Consider the following 21,132-nt stretch of genomic DNA (forward strand, 5'->3'; position numbering starts at 1 on the left):
AGAGGCCAGCCCTCCAGAGAGAGTGGCGGATGGAGAGGCTGAGGATGATAATTACATGCCCCCCTCCGAAGATGAGGCAAGCCTCGATGATGACGAATTCGTCGTGCCAGAGGATCCCGTCGAACAAGAGCGCTTCAAGTTCCGGCTTATAGCCATGGCAAATAGCCTTAAGAAAAAGCAGCAGCAGCTTCAAGCTGATCAAGATCTGCTAGCTGACAGATGGACAGAAGTCCTTGCGGCCGAGGAATATAAACTCGAACGCCCCTCCAAGAGTTACCCAAAATGCAGGTTCCTACCCCGACTGGAGGAAGAAGCGTATGACGTGGCTGATCAGCCACCTCGTGGCCGCGATAGAGAGGCATTCCAACCAAAAGCTCAGCCTGCACCCCGACACCATTCAAATAAAAAGTCATGGGGAAATACGCCAGACCCGCGAGACGTATTGGAGGACAAAGTAAAACACGCAAGATCGATCTACGGATCGCGGGGGCGTGCCACTACGCGAGACGATAATCGTCACGCCGGATACAGTAAAAGTAAATCCGGCCGAGCCGAGCACAGCGGGCAAGACTCATTGGAGCTGCGTCGCGATATAGCCCAGTACAGAGGCGCCGCACACCCCTTATGCTTCACAGACGAAGTAATGGATCATCAAATCCCAGAGGGTTTCAAACTAGTAAATATAGAATCATACGACCGCACAACAGATCCTGCGGTATGGATCGAGGATTTCCTCCTGCATATCCACATGGCACGCAGTGATGATCTACACGCCATTAAATACCTCCCACTCAAACTCAAAGGACCAGCTCGGCATTGGCTCAATAGCTTGCCAGCAGAGTCCATTGGCTGTTGGGAAGATCTGGAAGCCGCATTCCTCGACACCTTTCAGGGCACTTATGTGCGACCACCAGATGCCGATGACTTGAGCCACATAATTCAGCAGCTAGAGGAATCGGCCAGGCAATTCTGGACATGGTTCCTAACAAAGAAAAATCAAATCATCGACTGTCCAGATGCAGAGGCCCTAGCAGCTTTCAAGCATAACATCCGCGACGAGTGGCTAGCCCGGCACCTTGGTCAGAAAAAGCCGAAATCTATGGCAGCCCTCATGACACTCATGACCCGCTTTTGTGCGGGAGAAGACAGTTGGCTGGCTCGCAGTAATAACATATCAAAGAACCATGGTACTTCGGATACCAAGGACGGCAATAGCAGGTCACGTCGCAACAAACATAAGCGCCGCATTAACAGCGACAATACCAAGGATACGACAGTCAATGCCAGATTCAAAGGCTCTAAACCCGATCAGCGGAAAAAGGCATTTAAAAGAAGCACTCCGGGCCCGTCCAATTTGGACCGTATACTCGATCGCTCGTGTCAAATACACGGCACCCCCGACAAGCCAGCCAACCACACCAATAGGGACTGTTGGGTGTTCAAGCAGGCCGGCAAGTTAATTGCCGAAAACAAAGATAAGGGGCCACATAGCGATGACGAGGAGGAGCCCCGGCAGCCGAATACCGAAGGACAGAAGAGGTTCCCCCCACAAGTGCGGATGGTGAACCTGATATACGCAACCCACATCCCCAAGAGGGAGCGGAAGCGTGCGCTCACGGACGTATATGCGTTGGAGCCAGTCGCCCCAAAGTTCAACCTCATTGTCCTCCTGTCCGATCACCTTCAATCGCAGGGACCACCCCACTAGTATCCGTCATGGCGGATTCGCCGCACTGGTCTTAGACCCTATTATTGACGGATTTCACCTCACTCGAGTCCTTATGGATGGCGGTAGCAGCCTGAACCTGCTTTATCAGGACACGGTGCGCAAAATGGGTATAGACCCCTCAAGGACCAAACCCACAAAAACGACCTTTAAAGGCGTCATACCAGGTGTAGAGGCCCATTGCACAGGCTCAGTCACACTGGAAGTGGTCTTCGGATCCCCGGATAACTTCCGAAGCGAAGAGTTAATCTTTGATATAGTCCCGTTCCGCAGTGGTTATCATGCACTGCTCGGGAGAACCGCATTTGCGAGATTCAATGCGGTACCGCATTATGCATACCTCAAGCTCAAGATGCCAGGACCTTGGGGGGTCATTACAGTTAATGGAAACACAGAGCGCTCTCTCCGAATGGAGGAGCACACTACGGCCCTCGCAGCAGAAGCGCAAAGCAGCCTCTTAAGGCAATCCAGTAGTTCGGCGTTTAAGGACGCGGACACCTTCAAGCGCGCCCAGAGTAATCGGCAACAGGTCCGCCTGGCACATTCCGAGCTCGCATAGCAATGCGGCCCCCACCCCGGTCCCAGCCAAACGGCGAAATCCGTGCCACGCGTACATAATTACGCATTAAAAATACCATGGGCATAGGCAGGGAGGGGGGCACGATGGTGGCATGCCCCAAGTCGCGGCTTAAACCACACTAGGGGCTTCCCGCTTTGTTATTTTTCTCTTTCAGGACTTCAATCTCTGGAAACCCTGTCCGGCAGCGTGATTGCCGAACACATGATGCAGCATCCAAGGAGGCAGAAAGCTACATCACACCATGGAACTCCCAGGTGGATTATGATAACGAGTGAAATACTTGCTTTAATATTATTCCTCAGCTTGCCCTTGGAGGGGACATAGTCCTACTTTTTGCTTATCACACTACATGTATCATTCTGCTCTAACACACGTTCTTTAATAAACAATGCATTGCATTAAGGCTTTTATTGCATCCTTCTTTATATATATATAGGGTGGGTCTATTATGATAACACACTTAAGAGTCTTATTCTAATAACACCATCTTATTCTGATACCACCCGCCTAAACCACTGAACCGACCCGACGTGAATTGCATGCACCAAAAAAAGAACCCACCCCATCGGCCCATCTCCCCCACTCCTCCCTCGACCCCTCCACCTTCCTCCCACATCCCCCGATCCACCAACCCACTGCCGCGCGGCACCTTCCCCGGCGCGGCGTCCCACCCGTGCTGCCGCACCAACCTTCCCACCTTCTCTCGCACGGCCCGCCCCACCTGGAGCTGTCGCCCCCATCCTTCCCACCTTCTCCGGCGAGGGGCACCCACCCGAGCAGCAACTCCACCTTTTCCCACCTTCTCCGGCCGTAGTTCCTCGGCCGCTGCCCAGCATCATCGGAGCGCCGCCTCCCTCCCTCAACCCGTCGCCACCTCCATCCGCTTCCACTGACCGCGGATCCGTGGGTGGTGGCGCCGGCCACCACAAACCGTGCCCCGGATCTCGCCTCCCACGCCGGCCCAATCTCCATTCCATGCGCCTCACCCCCCTCCCCTGGATCCTCGGTCGGCCGCCCTCAACCACTTCATACGGGCGCAGCGCCGGAGGCCACAACCCCTCGCCGTTACCCGCAAAACGCCGGATTAGGCCAGCCAACTCCCCCCTGCCGTCTGGGCTGCTCCACCTCGCCCCATCTGTAACTCTGACCTGATCCGTCCTTTCTGGTGCAGTGCACAAACCGCTGCACTGCAGCCCAGCGCTCCACCACCTGCAGATTGCCTCACCGGCATGCATAGGGTCATGCTCAACTACATCACTACCACCTTAGTGTTGTTCGGGAGGATCCGTTCTGCATCTTTTTCAGTTTAGTTCTCTAGCTGAATCATGTCACCGCCTGCCTTTAGTTGCAGTCACTAGTCTCTTCTATTTTTGTAATTTTGCTAGCTAGCTACCTTCTGCTCGGCCCTGAGAGATGGTCGCCATCATTAGCTCGTTGCACGCTGCCGAGAGCCGATTGGTGGAGCGCATTTTGATTTTAGTTAGTAGCTGAGTTGTTAGACGGAGAATGAGTTACTGTCAGAGAGACCCATCGTATTCGGTTGACAATAGAGATATGCTGAATGTTCCTGATTTTTACCCTGTTCCCTTTATGTATGTTTGCACGTCGTTTTTCTTGCAGGGAAGAAATGGGCCGATCCTGCCGACTTTGGTAAAAGGACGGTGCCTGTTTTCAAGTGCTGGTTTTTACCATAAAATCCATGAGCGATCAGTCAGATGTGTGAACTAACGAAATTTTTTGTGTGTTTAGTGGGACCTCGGTAGGATCCGTTCTGCATCTTTTTCTAGCAGCACACGGAAGTTTAGTTTAGTTCGCTCGCGAAGGTTAGTCCGCGAGTTCTTGTGTTTTTTCTAGCACTGCAGTGAAGTTCAGTTTAGTTTGCTCGTGAGGGATCCCAAAAGTGCACTGCACTTCACTACATATCGTCGTTTAGCTCTGGACGATGCGAGCATGCAGTACGGACGACGATGCCGTGCAGTTCACCGTCTGAATCACAAACCAGGTTTGTTACTATTCAGAAGCATTTTCTAGTGTTTTTCAGAAAAAATGATGACTTGTTTTGGGTGCAGTGCAGTTCAGAAGCTTCCGTGCAGTACGGCGACCACGGACGTGCGGCTCATTCGCATTAGATGCGGCTCAGTACTCCTGTGGATGCAGTTTGTGGGCGTGTTGGGGATGACGGCAGCAACGCAGCCCACCACAAAAATGTGAGTGACGGCGAGGATGGGCTTCCATTTCACTGCTGCAACTTTTGGTGCTGTAGCGTTTGTGCACCTCGCACGGGTCAGAAACTTGGGCTTGCAGTTCAGGGCTCCGCGGTTTTGCTAAATTAGAAAAAGGAAAAAAAAGAAAAGAAAAATGCAGTTCCATTATGTATCTTTTGTTTGTGGTCGAGGCTACCTTGAAAAAGATTCACGTTAAAAATATCTAAAAGAGATGAAGTCCATTATGAGAACCTGGCTGGTTCACTGTGTAAAAAACCGTTGATGATGTTCACTATTTTGATCTTCTTGTGGATCACATTACTGTTTCTTGCACTACACTTCCCTTCTTGTGTGCAGTTATGTGGTTGTGGGTGTGCAGCTCGTTGCTGGAATTCTTGGAACCGGATCCTCTAACATTAAGAAGGAATGTTAGAGAAGCTACAATACTAACTTTCCTTCTTTCTATTCATATGATTATGTCTAAAATGATTTAAATTAATTTGCAATTTTATGATCTACCGTATACATTTATAGTAATTATATGCAAACAAATTGATGGTGAAATAAAATTAAATTTAAATTATTTATATTTACAGTAAATACCAACACTAAACAACCTATTAATTATCTACTAACAGTCCCTAACTTTCCTTCTTCATTTTACACTAGCCTAACACTGTAGCACGGTGACATTCCTTCTCAATGTTAGAGGATCCGGTTCCGGGATTCTTATGGTCCGGCAGGTGAGGCATTGCAATGCAGTTATTTTTCATGTTATATACTTCAAGAAGAAATATGATGTGATTCATTTTGTGGTGGTTGGCGGTTCACTTTGTGAAAAAAGGAGAAAAGGAAAATCCTGTGAGAGGTTCACTTCTTTTCAAACAAAATGAATTTAGAAAACATGCAAATGCAGTGCACTCTTGTCTACAAAGAAAGTACACTATGAAGGACTCTTCAGTACGGTCCATTTCAAAGAAAAATCTTTTACAAAACATGCAAATGTAGTGCATTTTGGGTCTAAAAAATGTCCAATAGGAAGGAGTTTTCAGTACACTCCATTTAAACAAAATGCCTTTAAAATCACATGCAAATGCGGTGCGCTTTAGTCTTGAAAAAAGTCTACTACGAAGGACTTTTCGTGCAATCCATTTAAAAAATGGATTTAAAACAATACGAAGTTCAATTGCCCGTCCGATGCAGTGCGGTTTTCATTCAGAAGCAGTGCGGTCGGCCGTATGATGTTGTTCATCCCGTAAGTGCAAAAAAATTGTTACGGAAGCGAAAAAAAAGTAATGCGAATCACTTCTTGATAGTGTTGTGGTTCATTTACACCCGATGTGAAGTGCACTCTATTTTCTCGTCCTTCAAAAAATTATGTTTGAATAAAAGAAACCATGCAGTTCTCTTACACGTCTGATGCAGTGCGGTTTTTCGTCTGATGCAGTGCCGTTTTTAGTCGGATGAAGTACTCACGTCGATTTGGGTGTCGCGAAAAACAGAGTATCCGCATTTCGGTAAATTTAAAATTCCTCTTAAACCGTAAAGAATTACAGAGAGTGTTCTATATGAAAAAGTTGCGCCCCGTCGATATCTTTCCAACGGCGTATCGTTTGAATCATTCCGATCAGCGGTTTGCAAAAATTTTGCGAAAAACGGCCGCTGCCACTCGTCGTCCGTCGCATGATTTTCAAAATTAACTTAAAACCATAAGGAATCTCAAAAACATTTCAACATATGAAAGTTGCGCCTCATCCATAGCTTTTCAACGGTATATTACACGCCTTATTTCGACAAACGGTTAAAAAACTGAAGCAAAAACAGTACCAAAAATTTGAAAAACAGAATTCCGCGATTTAGTAAATTTGAAACTTCTCTTAAACCATAATGAATTAGAGAAAACAATAGTTATCAAAAAGATGCGCCTCAACGATATCTATCCAACGGTGTATCATTTGCCTCATTTCGACGAGCGGTTTAGAAAAAAACGCGAAAAAACGCTCGCTGCCACTCTTTGTGGGCCGCACCATTTTTGAAACTGCTCTTAAACCGCGGGGAATCTCGAAAAGTGTTCAACATGGAAAAGTTGTGTCTAATCCATAGCTTTCCAACGGTATATTACACGCCTCGTTCCGATAAGCGGTTAAAAAATTAGAGCGAAAACAGTTCCGAAAAAACACTACGCGTAGGTTTTTCCGACACGAAGTTCACGAGTCTCTGTAATGCAGTGCTCTTGCTAAAGAAAGTGCAGTGCCCTCGCGTTGAGCATGCAGTGCGGAAGTGTTATCAGAATAACTATTCTGATAATATTATCAGAATAGACAGGCTGTATATATATATGTGTGTGTGTGTGTGTGTTCATTATTGACACCTTGCAACCGTACACTTTGGTACGACCAATACACCAGGTGCTTAAGTACCCCACAATATGGTGTGAGAAGTCCGAACACTTTCACAAGTGCGGCACCCCGAACTTATAGCATTATATGCATCAGCTCCGAATCATGTCTTTGGTCAATAGTTGGGTTTGCCCGGCTCCCATATTTTGGTACCTTACGTTCCGCTATATCGGCTAAGGTATCACTGGGAGAACTACTGCGATTGTGCCCCGGTTCAGCTGGGCTAAGCACCTCAGTAGAGAAAGCTAAAACTGACTGTCATGATAAGGCGAGAGACTGGTCGCTGTTCGAGAGGTTTTCGAGTCCCTAAAGACTTATGCCGCTTAGAGCGAGGAGTCGGCCCTGTCCAGCTTAAGGCGTGTATCGCGCCCCAGATTCGGCCTTCCGAATACTAGGGGCTTCGCCGAAATTTAAAATTATAGAATTCTATGGCTAAGTGAGAGTGATAACGCATTATAGTCCGATTGCCTTGTTCGTTGTGATGAGCACCTCCCTCGAAGGACCCAAAAATGGGAACAAGAGTGCTCAGGTTTATCCCGAACACCCCAGCACTCGTGGCATGGGGGCAGAAGCCGACGACTAGCCATCTCTCAGATTTGATAAACAACCGAACAGAAGGTAATATTTTAAATTCAAACAAGCGTTGCATAGCGCATATGAACAAGTTTTCATGAATACAGGATTACACAAGCGGTTTACTCAAATATTGTATCTTTGGTACACTCATCCGCTACGAGACGGGCACCCTTCAGGACACCCTCATAGTACATCTCGGGGTGGCGATGCTCCTTGCCCCCCGGCGGCCCTTCCTTGATCAGCTTCACGGCGTCTAGCTTGGCCCATTGCACCTTCACACGGGCGAAAGCCCGACGTGCACCTTCGATGCAGACGGACCGCTTGACGACTTCCAGCCGTGGGCAGGCATCCACAAGCCGCCTCACCAGGCCGAAGTAGCTGTTCGGAAGGGCGTCGCCAGGCCGCAACCGGACTATAAAGCCCTTCATGGCCTGTTCGTCCGCCTTGTGTAGCTCGACCAGCTGCTTTAGTTGGTCGCTCATAGGCACCGGGTGTTCGGTCCCAGTATATTGGGCCCAGAACAACTTCTCCGTTGAGCTTCCCTCCTCGGCCTGGTAAAACGTTGCGGCATCCGACACGCTGCGGGGCAAATCTGCGAATCCTCCTGGAGAGCTCTGGATTCGGGTAAGTAACAAGTAATTTACTTTCACATGCTTGCTTTGCATATAGAATGCCTTACCCGCCGTTATCTTCTTCATCGCATCAATCTCCTGGAGGGCCTTTTGGGCTTTGGCCTTGGCGCTCTTTGCGCTCTCGAGGGCCACGGCAAGCTCAGACTCTCGCGTCTTCAAGTCAAGCTCCAACGCCTCGTGCTTCGTCACGAGAGCATGGAGCTCTTGCTGCACCTCGCCCACCCGTGCCTCATGCCTTTTCCGCTCGGTGCGCTCCTTGGCCGCTTTGTTTTCGGCCTCAGATAGCGCTTGCTTCAGGGTCGCCACCTCGGTCGTGGCCCCTGGCAAATTTACGATGATCCTGTCATTTTGCAATCGCATTATTTTTATACATATCCATAGACTAGGTACTACTTACCTTTGTTCTCCTCGAGTTGCCTCTTGATAAGGCCGAGCTCTTCCTTGGACCCTTTAAGGTCCTGCTTCAGTGCAGCGACCTCCGCAGTCAGTGCGGCAGAGGCCAGCAGCGAAGCCTGCATACGCATATAGACATACTTATATTAGACTCCTGCGATATTGTTTGATCCTCTGTTCGGCTTTTCTTTGTGAACACCGAACAGAGCATCAGGGGCTACTGTCTAGGCGGTAATATTTTCCCCATATTTCAAAAACTTACCTCAAAGCCTGTTAGAAGGCTGGCACAGGCTTCAGTCAGTCCGCTCTTGGCGGACTAAACCTTCTGGACCACCGCACTCATAATAGTGCGGTGCTCCTCGTCGATGGAAGCGCTGCGAAGTGCTCCCAACAGATTGTCCAGTGCCTCTGGATGGACAGTGGTCACTGCACAGGCGTCTTGCCCCTCTTGGAAGGAGGCTGCCTGCCCGAGTCCGGAACCACTGGAGGTTCCGGCGCGGTGTTCGGCTGAGGGCCGAACTCGGAGCCCTCGGGGGCCTTGTTCCCTCTGCTCCCGGAGTTCGGAAGGTCACCTTGAGGCGCCTCCGGGACTGTCTCCCCTCGACCCGGTGCCTCTTGAGACAACACCTCGGTGTTGTCCGTAGGGCAAGGGGAGGTGGCGGTCGTAAGTGGATCGCTATCCATATCCGACGAGTCCAGGGAGCCGTCCGACGAGGATACGTTGATACGGGCTCGGGACGGTCTGCATAATCACGATTCGGCGTTAGGAGAAGCAGTGCGACAAAGGAATGCTATGAGTTACTCTGGTATCCGAATACTTACGACTTCGCCAGGGGTTTGGCCCTGGGCAGCCACTCGTCTTCGCCTTCGGCGGCGGGGGTGGAACTGTCCGGAAGGAGAGTCCTTCCCTTCTTGGACCCTTTGGCCCCCCAGTTGGGGCGGCCTTCCTTTTCCTGTCTCCCCCGACTGGAGGGGGAGCGTCTTCATCTTCCTCCTCGTCTTCGTGGGAGTGCGCCGAGGAGTCCTCGGATAATGAGTCTGATATCACCTGGCGCCGGGAACTCTTTCGGGTTCCCTTGGCCTTCTTGGTCTTCTCCGGCACCTCGTAAGGAGCCAGAGTCAGCATCTCCGTCAGGAGAGCGTCTGCTGGGCCTTCGGGCAAAGATGCCGGACAGTCGATCTGTCCGGCCGTCTCCTACCAGTCCTGTCAAAGGTACGGGAGCTTAGATCCTGCATAGAGTCAAACTATGAAAAACAAGTATCCTGTAAGAGGTAAAACAGCTTACCGTGTTGGCTTGGCGCTTCGCGCAGAATCCGCGATCCTCAGTAGTGGGAGGGGGAACATTGGCGCCCTTGAATAGCACCTTCCAGGCATCCTCGTGTGTTGTGTCGAAGAGCCTGTTCAGAGTTTGGTGCTGGGCCGGGTCGAACTCCCACAAGTTGAAAGCCCGTTGTTGACACGGGAGGATCCGGCGGATGAGCATGACCTGGACTACGTTGACGAGTTTGAGCTTCTTGCTCACCATGTTTTGGATACATGTTTGGAGTCCGGTCAGCTCTCCCGAACTACCCCAGGACAGGCCCTTCTCTTTCCAGGAGGTGAGCCGTGTGGGGATGCCAGATCGGAACTCGGGGGCCGCTGCCCATGCAGGGTCACGCGGCTCGGTGATGTAGAACCACCCCGATTGCCACCCCTTTATGGTCTCCACGAAGGAGCCCTCGATCCATGTGACGTTGGGCATCTTGCCCACCATGGCGCCTCCGCACTCCGCCTGGCGGCCGCTCACTACCATCGGCTTGACATTGAAGGTCTTCATCCATAAGCCGAAGTGGGGCTTGATGCGGAGGAATGCCTCGCACACGACGATAAACGCCGAGATGTTGAGGATGAAGTTCGGGGCCAGATCGTGGAAATCCAGGCCGTAGTAGAACATGAGCCGCCGGACGAATGGGTGGAGAGGGAATCCCAGTCCGCGAAGGAAATGGGTAAGGAACACTACCCTCTCGTGGGGCCTGGGGGTGGGGATGAGCTGCCCCTCATCTGGGAGCCGGTGCGCGATGTCGTCGGGCAGGTATCCGGCTCTCCTCAGCTTCTTGATGTGTCCCTCTGTGACGGGGGAGACCATCCACCTGCCTCCCGCTCCGGACATGGTTGGAGAAGGTTGAGGTGGGAAATGCGGACTTGGGCGCTGGAGCTCGAGTGTGCGAAAATGGATGAGCAAAGGAGGAAGAAGGCGTGGATGAAAAGGTGAATCCTTGTCTCTTTATATGGGCGGACGAAACTATGCGTCCCCACTAGCCTGGTAAAACTCGCTTATCCCCCAAGCGCCATAATCGATGGCGCGGTTGAGTTACCCACGCCCATATTGATGAGAATCTCGTAATAAGGGGAACATGATCTCTGCTTTGACAAGACGTGTTAAGAAACCACCTCGCGTTATGTGCGGGGTAGTTAAAGGAAACGGTTCGAATAATCACCGAGCCATGGCATAATGTCATGTTGCCAAGAGGCGTCAGCAAATTAGATTTGTGTAAATATTATTCTCTCTATGTGGTGTGTGGAACTTATTTTGCAAGATTGGACACTATCCTTGTATTCAAATTCTTTCGTGGTGTATTCGGAGGAAGAACCCGCCTTGCAATGTCGAAGACAACACTACGCGTCAGACTCATCGTCATTCAAGCCTGGTTCAGGGGCTACTGAGGGAGTCCTGGATTAGGGGGTCTCCGGACAGCCGGACTATATCCTTTGGCCGGACTGTTGGGCTATGAAGATACAAGATTGAAGACTTCGTCTCGTGTCCGGATGGGACTCTACTTGGTGTGGAAGGCAAGCTAGGCAGTACGGATATGGATATCTCCTGCTTTGTAACCGACCTTGTGTAACCCTAACCCTCTCCGGTGTCTATATAAACCAGAGGGTTTTAGTCCGTAGGACAACAACAATCATACCATAGGCTAGCTTCTAGGGTTTAGCCTCTCCGATCTCGTGGTAGATCAACTCTTGTAATACTCATATCATCAAGAATAAATCAAGCAGGACGTAGGGTTTTACCTCCATCAAGAGGGCCCAAACCTGGGTAAAACATCGTGTCCCCTGCCTCCTGTTACCATCCGCCTTAGACGCACAGTTCGGGACCCCCTACCCGAGATCCGCCGGTTTTGACACCGACACCTGCTGCAGGAGCAATTGCTGATGTTATGAACGTCTGGCAAGCTTGATCTGATGACTACTCGATAGTTCAGTGTGCCATGCTTTACGACTTAGAATTGGGACTTCAAAGACGTTTTGAACGTCATGGACCATATGAGATGTTCCAGGAGTTGAAGTTAATATTTCAAGCAAATGCTCGAGTTGAGAGATATGAAGTCTCCAACAAGTTCTATAGCTGCAAGATGGAGGAGAACAGTTCTGTTAGTGAACACATACTCAGAATGTCTGGGTACCATAACCACTTGACTCAGCTAGGAGTTAATCTTCCGGATGATAGTGTTATTGACAGAGTTCTTCAATCACTGCCACCAAGCTACAAAGGCTTTGTGATGAACTATAATATGCAAGGGATGGAAAAGACTATTCCTGAGCTCTTCGCAATGCTCAAAGCTGCGGAGGTAGAAATCAAGAAGGAGCATTAAGTGTTGATGGTTAACAAGACCACTAGTTTCAAGAAAAAGGGCAAAGGAAAGAAGGGGAACTTCAATAAGAATGGCAAGCAAGTTGCTACTCCCGGGAAGAAGCCCAAGTCTGGACTTAAGCCTGAAACTGAGTGCATCTACTGCAAAGGAACTGGACACTAGAAGCGGAACTGCCCCAAGTATTTGGTGGATAAGAAGGATGGCAAAGTGAACAAAGGTATATTTGATATACATGTTATTGATGTGTACCTTACTAATGCTCGTAGTAGCGCATGGGTATTTGATACTGGTTCTGTTGCTCATATTTGCAACTCGAAATAGGGGCTATGGATTAAACGAAGATTGGCTAAGGACGAGGTGACGATGCGCGTCGGAAATGGTTCCAAGGTCGATGTGATCGCCGCGGCAAGCTACCTCTACATCTACCTTCGAGATTAGTTTTAGACCTGAATAATTGTTATTTGGTGCCAGCGTTGAGCATGAACATTATATCTGGATCTTGTTTGATGCGAGATCGGTATTCATTTAAATCGGAGAATAATGGTTGTTCTATTTATATGAGTAATATCTTTTATGGTCATGCACCCTTGAAGAGTGGCCTACTTTTGTTGAATCTCGACTGTAGTGATACACATATTCATAATATTGATGCCGAAAGATGCAAAGTTGATAATGATAGTGCAACATATTTGTGGCACTGCCGTTTAGGTCATATTGGTGTAAAGCGCATGAAGAAACTCCATGCAGATGGACTTTTGGAATCACTTGATTATGAATCATTTGATGCTTGCGAACCATGCCTCATGGGAAAGATGACTAAGACTCCGTTCTCCGGAACAATGGAGCGATCCATTGACTTATTGGAAATAATACATACTGATGTATGCGGTCCGGTGAGTGTTGAGGCTCACGGCGGGTATCGTTATTTTCTGACCTTCACAGATGATTTGAGCAGATATGGGTATCTCTACTCCTAATGAAGCAGTTGGTAGCCTGGTACTCCGGTTTTATTTTCGTCCGGTTTTATTTCATCCCACCTCCCACTACTGACTTTTTTCTTAATTAATAACTCCACCCTCCTGCTGGTTTTTTGTTTTTTTCTAATCTAATTCAATATATTGATCCTTCCTTAGTCACAATGCACTTACATGTAGCCCCGACAGATCGTTTTCCATATGAAATAAAACACAATCATCAATCAATCCTTGGCTCTCTTTTATAGGACTTGTTGCCATACATGGCCCATGCGATAACTTCCATATACCGACCCCCTCCCCAGATCGCGTTCTTTTTCCCATGCCACCATCGACGATCTGCTCTCCCATTTCCGTTGTCCTCCCCATGTTGTGAAGTTCCAACGCACAACTACACGAACACCAGTGACATAGAAAACCACCGCCTCCTCCTCCGCGACACCGCCTACTCTATTTTTTCCCTTTGTGTGGCGACCTGAATGGAAGGCGGTGGATCTAGGATGCGCCTGGTTCCACAAGACGTCAGGCGCAAGGAAGGATGGAAAACCACCGGCTGGATGGCCAAGGGTGGCCCATTGAAGGTTTGAAACCTCCTATGGCGTAATTTTGTGCAACCTGCATGAAGATTGTAGGAGCTATCCATATGGTCGTTCCATCAGCAACAAGTACGTACTGGATAGCACATAATTTGAAATTCTTGACGGAGTTGACTGACCATGACTTTGACTCTCACAATGTTGCATGTTCTTTGAAGTTGACTGGTGGCGTTTTTAGGTTATTACTACCATGAAGATGAGAGGAACATTGAGAAAAATCCTTTCCCTAAAAAATGGATGGGAGGAATATCTTGGTCTATGATTTCATGATGAATAGGACCCTGAGAAAGCAGTGGATGGTGCCCCGTTGATTCTCTTTGAATTCGGCTACAGTGGGAATGTGTATAGTCAGACTTGGAGTGAGCGCTCCATGCATGTGTGTCAGTGGCACTCAGAGATTGGTTGTGCCGCTCTTGTGAGGGTGTGTGGGAGTGGTGGGCTCAAGACAGGCCAATCTCATGAGCAGGTGCGAAGATGAGTTGCACAAGAGAAACATTGGTGGGATGAAGCCAAACCTTTATTTTTTTTCTAATATGAATTATCCTCCCTTCTTAGAAAAACATGTTTTGAGTAAAGTTATCTTTACTGTAGACATATATTGACAATTAATCAAGTATCAACATCATTGCATGCTTATTGTGTGGAATGTGTGTCCCAATGTTCACAGAAGGTATAAAAAGATTGTCTTGGAATTATTATTTTCTTGGGAAGATATTGCCCTGAATTCTCATTTCTCATCAGAAATTTAGTATCCATTTTCGTTGATCTTATTTGCAACATGTACAAGTCAGTAATAATCTAAGGGGATGCCCTAGCGGAGAAGATTATGATAGTTCGACAAGAAACTTGGTACTGTCGTGCAAGGTAGAGGTAGGAAAAATAGGAGATAAAAGCATGCATGGTGGGAGAAGGAAGTCGAGTGTCGCGTGGTAGCTCAGACATGGAGTGTGGAAGAAAGACAATGACGAGATGTATGTACCTACTAGATCATGACCATGAGATATCATCCCATAAAAATGGCCTTTGACTCTCATGTCACATGAATTTTCTCTTTGTATATATATTTGTTAGTCCGTGGCAACCCACGGACACTTAGCTAGTATCTACTTAATGAAACACAAGTCTGAAACATTTGAAAAGTTCAAAGAATTTCAGAGTGAAGTGGAAAATCATCATAACAAGAAAATAAAGTTTCTATGATCTAATCGCGGAGGCGAATATTTGAGTTACGAGTTTGGCCTTCATTTAAAACAATGTGGAATAGTTTCACAACTCATGCCACCTGGAACACCACAGCGTAATGGTGTGTCCGAACAACGTAATCGTACTTTATTAGATATAGTGTGATCTATGATGTCTCTTACCGATTTACCACTATCATTTTGGGGTTATGCATTAGAGATAGTTGCATTCATGTTAAATAGGGCATCATCTAAATCCGTTGATACGACACCGTATGAACTATGGTTTGGCAAGAAACCTAAGCTATAGTTTCTTAAAGTTTGGGGTTGCGATGCTTATGTGAAAAAGCTTCAGCCTGATAAGCTCGAACACAAATCGGAGAAGTGCGTATTCATAGGATACCCAAAAGAAACTGTTGGGTATACCTTCTATCACAGATCCGAAGGCAAGATATTTGTTGGTAAGAATGGATCATTTCTAGAGAAGGAGTTCCTCTCGAAAGAAGTGAGTGGGAGGAAAGTAGAACTTGATGAGATAATTGTACCTCCTCTCGAGTTCGAAAGTAGCTCATCACAGAAAACCATTCCCGTGATGCCTACACTAATTAGTGAGGAAGTTAATGATGATGATCATGAAACTTCAGATCAAGTTACTACCGAACCTCGTAGGTCATCCAGAGTACGTTCCGCACCAGAGTTGTATGGTAATCCTGTTCGGGAAGTTATATTACTAGACCATGACGAACCTGAAGGAAATATGCCCTAGAGGCAATAATGAAGTTGTTATTTATATTTCCTTATATCATGATAAATGTTTATTATTCATGCTAGAATTGTATTAACCGTAAACTTAGTACATGTGTGAATACATAGACAAATAGAGTGTCCCTAGTATGCCTCTACTTGACTAGCTCATTAATCAAAGATGGTTAAGTTTCCTAGCCATGGACATGTGTTGTCATTTGATGAACGGGATCACATCATTAGAGAATGATGTGATGGACTAGACCCATCTGTTAGCTTAGCTCTATGATCGTTTAGTTTATTGCTATTGCTTTCTTCATGACTTATACATGTTTCTATGACTATGAGATTATGCAACTCCCGAATGCCGGAGGAACACCTTGTGTGCTATCAAATGTCACAACATAACTAGGTGATTATAAAGATGCTCTACAGGTGTCTCCAATGGTATTTGTTGAGTTGGCATAGATCGAGATTAGGATTTTTCACTCCGTGTATCAGAGAGGTATCTCTAGGCCCTCTCGGTAATGCACATCACTATGAGCCTTGCAAGAAATGTGACTAATGAGTTAGTCATGGGATGAAGCATTACGGAACGAGTAAAGAGACTTGCCGGTGATGATCGAATCTCGGGCAAGTAACATATCGATGACAAAGGGAACAACATATGTTGTTATGCGGTTTGACCGATAAAGATATTCGTAGAATTTGTAGGAACTAATATGAGCATCCAGGTTCCACTATTGGTTATTAACCAGAGATGAGCCTCGGTCAAGTATACATAGTTCTCGAACCCGTAGGGTCCACACGATTAACGTTCGATGATGATATGCATTACGAGTTATGTGATTTGATGTACCAAAGGTTGTTCGGAGTCCCGGATGTGGTCACGAACATGACGAGCAGTCTTGAAATGGTCGAGACATAAAGATTCATATATTGAAAGACTACGTTCGGACACCGAAATGGTTCGGGTCGTTTCGGATAAGTTTCAGAGTACCGGGGGTTACAGAAACCCCCTCCGGGAAGTTATTGGGCCTCATGGGCGTAATGGTGGAAGAGAGGAGGCAGGCCAAGGTGTGGCGCGCGCCCCCTAGCCCAAACCGAATTGGACTAGGGCTAAGGGGGCAGCCCCCCTTTCCTTCTCTTCTTCCTCTCCTTCCTTCTTCTCCTACTTGGACTAGGAAAGGGGGAAACCTACTCCTACTAGGAGTAGGAATCCCCCCCTTGGGCGCGCCCCTTGAGGCTGACCCTCCTCCTCCTCCCCTCCTTTATATATGGGGGAGGGGGCACCCCATAGACATACAAGTTGATCTTTAGCCGTGTGCGGTGCCCCCCACCACAGTATTACACCTCAAACATATTGTCGTAGTGCTTAGGTGAAGCCCTGCGTCGGTAACTTCATCATCACCGTCAACACACCGTCGTGCTAACGGAACTCACCCTTGGCCTCAGCTGGATCAAGAGTACGAGGGATGTCACCGAGCTGAACATGTGCAGATCGCGGAGGTGTCATGCGTTCGGTACTTGATCGGTTGGATCGCGAAGACGTTCGACTACAAAAACCGCGTTACTTAACGCTTCCGCTTTCGGTCTATGAGGGTACGTAGACACACTCTCCCCTCTTGTTGCTATGCTTCTCCTAGAAAGATCTTGCGTGATCGTAGGCAAATTTTCTGAAATACTACGTTCCCCAATAGAACCAACAACTATGAGGAAGCGATGCTGAACCCAGATTCCGTGAAATGGCTTGAGGCCATGAAATCTGAGATGGGATCCATGTATGAGAACAAAGTATGGACTTTGCTTGACTTGCCCGATGATCGGCAAGCCAAAGAAAATAAATAGATCTTCAAGAAGAAGACTGACGCTGATGGTAATGTTACTGTCTACAAAGCTCGACTTGTTGCGAAAGGTTTTCGACAAGTTCAAGGAGTTGACTACAATGAGACCTTCTCACCCATAGTGATGCTTAAGTCTGTTCGAATCATGTTAGCAATTGCCGCATTTTATGATTATGAAAACTGGCAAATGGACGTCAAAACTGCATTCCTTAATGGATTTCTTAAAGAATAGTTGTATATGATGCAACGAGAAGGTTGTGTCGATCCTAAAGGTACTAACAAAGTGTGCAAGCTCCAGCGATCCATTTATGGACTGGTTCAAGCATCTCGGAGTTGGAATATATGCTTTTATAGTGTGATCAAAGCATATGGTTTTATACAGACTTTCGGAGAAGCCTGTATTTACAAGAAAGTGAGTGGGAGCTCTATAGCATTTCTAATATTATATGTGGATGACATATTGTTGATTGGAAATGATATAGAATTTCTAGATAGCATAAAAGGATATTTGAATAAGAATTTTTCAATGAAAGACCTCGGTGAAGCTGCTTATATATTGGGCATCAAGATTTATAGAGATAGATCAAGACGCTTAATTGGACTTTCACAAAGCACATACCTTGATAAAGTTTTGAAGAAGTTTAAAATGGATTATTCAAAGAAAGGGTTCTTGACTGTGTTACAAGGCGTGAAGTTGAGTCAGACTGAATGCCTGACCACTGCAGAAGATAGAGAGAAAATGAAAGTCATTCCCTATGCCCCAGCCATAGGTTCTATCATGTATGCAAGGCTGTGTACCAGACCTGATATATGCCTTACTATAAGTTTAGCAGTGAGTTACCAAAGTAATTCAGGAGTGGATCATTGGACAGCGGTCAAGAACATCCTGGAATACTTGAAAAGGACTAAGGATATGTTTCTCGTTTATGGAGGTGACTGACGGTGTACTGGACTAGGGGTACTCACCATGTCGTCTTCCGGTCAATTAGATTGGGCCGAGGACCCCCATGGCCGTATACTCATGGGCCAGTTCGGACAGCTGCCGCATACAAGGAAGATTCCACAAGACTTGGTGGTCAAGACAAGGACTCCTCCCCCACTGGCGTATTCGGCTAGGACTCTTGTTATCCTAGGTCTGTGGTGCATTATATAAATCAGGGCCAGGCTAGTCAATAGATATACAAACAATCATAATCATAGGCTAGATTCTAGGGTTTAGCCTCTACGATCTCGTGGTAGATCAACTCTTGTAAATACTCATATCATCAAGATCAATCAAGCGGGAAGTAGGGTATTACCTCCATCAAGAGGGCCCGAACCTGGGTCAACATTATGTCCCTCGCCTCTTGTTACCATCCGCCGTAGGCGCACAGTTTGAGATCCCCTACCCAAGATCCGCCGGTTTTGACACCGACATTGGTGCTTTCATTGAGAGTTCCGCTGTGTGATCGGCAAAAGAATCGATGGCTCATCTGCAGGTCAACTGCGATGCCGACATCTTTGTCGCCGGCTCGACTGGTCACCTTGGCTCGACCGAGGACCGTGCTCCATCTCCGATCGTCATGTACAGATGAGGGCCTTCATCAACATCAACTCTGATCTCTATCAAGATCATGGAGCAATCATCCATGGAGCTCGAGGACTCAACGTCAACATTGCCCTCGGGCGACCGTGCTGTTTTTCCGAACAGTGAACTTGTATCCGCAGGCACCACCTCTTAGAGAGTCGCTTTGAAGATCCCTTTGGTGGAAATATACGGAATTGAGTATACAACAACCATGCAAAATTTCGTCGAGTTCCGATGGAGGAATCTCTGACAATCTACGATATACCGGAGCCCTGTCAAATCTGAACAGGAATGTAGACGAGTTTAGGGCGTGGTCTCCAGCACCTAGCTTGGACGTCCTTTGGAAGATCCAACCGTTGATCGGCTGTGGAATTCCTATATCTAACACCTCTCAAAATATCAGCTCGATCCGACCGTCCAAACTCCGGGAACCTTCCGATTAGTGCATCACTTTTCGGGTCTGTTTTCTGCTTGAATACGGATCCGACCCGAACTCATGTTTCTTTATGAACGTGATATGGGACAACCTTCTTAAAGGAATTTTCTCCCTAGGGTATTGTGCGTTGTTTTTAAACACGTGCCCATAAAACTTTAAGCCTCCTCTGACGTAATCTTCACTATCATGCTGGTGTCAAACCAGTCCGGCAATACTGCTCCATGACTACTGACCTGCGCTAGACACGTCGTCGCCTTTTGAGCTGAGCTCAACTTCTTCGGATCATCATCTCGGCGAGCGAACAAGAGTTCGGAATCAACAAGGATAAATCATCACCAACATCACCGCCCCATGGAATACATGGAGCGGGAACACAGGCATCGTCGCATGGTCACTTCATCTAACCGGCATTGACTGCGTCACAAGTTACGACCTGCGTCGGCATGGCCGCACTGTTGCTTATTCAAGTCGATGTCCAGCACGCAGAACTGCTTCAACACATCGGCTGACACGACAATTGCAACGTCTCCTTACCGACCTACTCCGTCTCCTCGGCTAGACCGAGGTCTTCACCATCTCTTCATCAACTTACTTCAGAGACTTCAGCGTCACCAGCTGACCAGCTTCATCACATTAGCTGGACCACGGGCTTTTCCTCGACGAGCCAACCTTTGCTAGCATCGCCATGCCACCGCTCCATCACCCATCAGGCAATGGGTGTGCGGATCAAGCCCTAATTTTGGGAGTAACCTTTCTCCAGATTGCTACAACAGATAAACCAGGTGCTATCAATCCTGTTATTTTTTTTCTTGTTTGGGTTTATTTTTCCCAAGGAATTATTACTCCAGTTTGTTTCATCATCTATACACAGGTCTATCAAATGGTGGCCGCATTAACAACAGCCGCGTGGTGGTTCAGTCAGTTTTCGTATACAGTTCGGCGAATGCCACATCTGGAACTCAGACCGGACTGCGAATTCGAATTTGGCCATGCCTTCACCACGTCACGCCGACACCCTGCATCGACATGACTTCGGCGCCAGTCCACATCTCTTTCAATAAATTATTTTTGCGAAAAGCAATTATCATTTTTGTACCGTACTATTTTATGTGTGTAGGTGATCGACTCCGACTGTGTCACGTAGTCTCTTCGGCAAGCCGATGTCGTCATCCCAATCGGCGTAAATCGGCTCGCGTAATCACCTTGTTGGTCGTGTTGCCATACCGGCGTGTTCGGTTGCCTCGGGGACTTTGGCATCGCCGAGAGAGCTCTACCTCATCGAGTGTTCGGTGCACAGGCCATATTTCTTTTATTACTCACTTTGCATAAATTATTGATTATGCAACATTTTTTTATTATTCCTATTATCTCCGGCTTGCACTATTTTCTGTGCACAGATAGATATTCCGGGAAGCGCTGTCACCGCGGCGTATCGACGTACCACGTCACCTCGGCTGACCGGGGGCTTCGTCATCACTTCATTAACACACGCTGGGGGCTTCGGCGTCACACTACCGGCCTGCTCCGTCGCCGCGGTCGGACTGGGGTTTTCACCTCGCCCATCGACTATGTTGTGTCACCACTTCATCAAGCCGAGTTCTTTACTCGGACATCTCGGGACCGGCTTGGGGGCTGGGATCTCGT

The sequence above is a fragment of the Triticum urartu genome, chromosome 4, assembly GCF_003073215.2.
Source record: "Triticum urartu cultivar G1812 chromosome 4, Tu2.1, whole genome shotgun sequence".
NCBI lineage: Eukaryota > Viridiplantae > Streptophyta > Magnoliopsida > Poales > Poaceae > Triticum > Triticum urartu.